Below are 1973 nucleotides of genomic sequence, written 5' to 3'. Positions count from 1 at the left end.
GGAGGTATGGTATTTCAATGATGCATGAGTCCTAAGAGTCTGGAAGCTTCACCAAAGCTGCACTCCAGTCCTTAGGACTGGAGCGCGGCTTTGGTGCGGCTTTTGGACGCTTAGGACGCATGTATCATTGAAATACCATACCTCCAAAGTGACTCGAAGCAGCTTTATTTTGGCTGTCTGTAACAGGCCAAAGTTTTACTATTATAGGAGTTGGAGTTTGTTGTGGGGTCCTTGGCTCGGGGCTATGGAATTCTGGGAGTTCCATCTCTCCCTCCATCCTCATGTTTCATTTCCTTCACATCTATTTCAAAAACATTAGTATACATCCTTAGGATAGATGTACATGTGGATGAAATGGATAGGGGTTCTGACATGGAGGATCCCTTTGAATTTGGCTGCTAGGGATGTGTGTGTGTGTGAGAGAGAGAGAGGCAGGGAGGGAGAAAGGGCTGCAAGAAGTTGCAGCTAGGAAGGAGAGGGAAGCAGAGACAGTGCTCCAATGGAGCCCAGGTTGCCCAGAAAGCAAAAAGGGCCACTGGATGTACATGGGGCAAATTGCAGCAGGGCGTCATGGGAGATTTGCAACCTTGGGGGTCTTGCGATGTTCAGGAGCACAAGCAAACTGGGATTCCACACCAGACCAATTCACAGTGAGATCGAACAGAGCCCCAATGCGAATCGCGTCAATCCACTTATTTAGTGCACTCACCAAAACGCGCCAAAATGAGGAGCCAGTAAGAATTCAGTTCAGAAATCCCGTGGAAGGGGCTCACATTTAAAACTACCAGGTATGAAAATCCATTCTTGTTATCACATGAATGCGAATCGCCCCATCCGCAGAAGCCCTGGATCTGAGCTGCAAAGACCCCATCTGATAAACGCCCTAGTCCCAGTCCATCTCCCAGTGGCTGCTTTGAAAGAGAAAGGCTTGGTCTGAATAAATCAAAATAATGTAGTTATTATTGCCACTGGAAATTTAGTGTTCTGCCTTTACAGTATTTCTGTATACCTCATGCTACTCTTCTGAGTTTTAAGTAAATGTGAGTGGTGCATACTTTTCTAAATAAAGAAAAAAGGTCCCAACTGTGTGAATGCTTTATCTGAAATACCTACAGCAAGACATATCACTTATAATATTTAGCAATGTACACTGGATTTTGTTTTATAGTCAACACAGCTATCACTGCATTTTTAAAAACTGCTTGTTACCTGTATTTGCCTAATGCTATTACTTTTATCTCTCTTAAAATTTTAAGGCAATTTAAACTTGATCCTGCGTGAATAAAAAAAAAGGTAGAAATGTCAATATATGTTATACACAGAATACACAGCTATTCCCCCTTTAATTTTAAAATCAAATATACCAAAAACATCTGACATCATAATACATAATTATTCTTCTGGGCGTTGCAGCGTTATTGCTGTATAAATTACTGCATTTAGTTTCTTCCTCTGAAACATAGCTTACACCATCTGGTATTTGTTGATGGTCCCCCATACAAGTACTAACCAGAACTGACTCTGTTTAGGATCTGAAAGCAGACAGGATCTTTATAGTATGGAAAATAATTCAAATGGCTATACTTACTTCAAAAGGCTCTGATGCTTTGGAACACAGGGTACTAAATGAATTAAAGATGTAGACTGGTTTCTAGATCCAGGAAGTCTGAGGCTTTTGGGTTGAAAAATAAAGAGAGGGAAGTAGTCACAGAGAAAGTGTTCAGGGGGAAAAAAGGAGAAGAGAAAGTTCAGGTTGACAGCTTGGCTGTTTTGGTGAAGGATCACGGTGACCAAAGGAAAAAGAAGGACAAGCAGGAGGGTCTCTCTCAAAAATGCCCTTATTTGTTTCTGGAAGATAAACTTTGGAGTTTATCAGACAAGGGAAATTGGAAGTATAATCCAATGGCAATCCAAATGCAATCATGGGGTCACCCGGTATTGAGTGGGCCTCTTAAGTGATGCTCCAAATAGAG

This window comes from Sceloporus undulatus, chromosome 1 (genome assembly GCF_019175285.1).
Source record: "Sceloporus undulatus isolate JIND9_A2432 ecotype Alabama chromosome 1, SceUnd_v1.1, whole genome shotgun sequence".
Lineage (NCBI taxonomy): Eukaryota > Metazoa > Chordata > Lepidosauria > Squamata > Phrynosomatidae > Sceloporus > Sceloporus undulatus.
Note: the sequence above shows the minus strand (reverse complement) of the source record.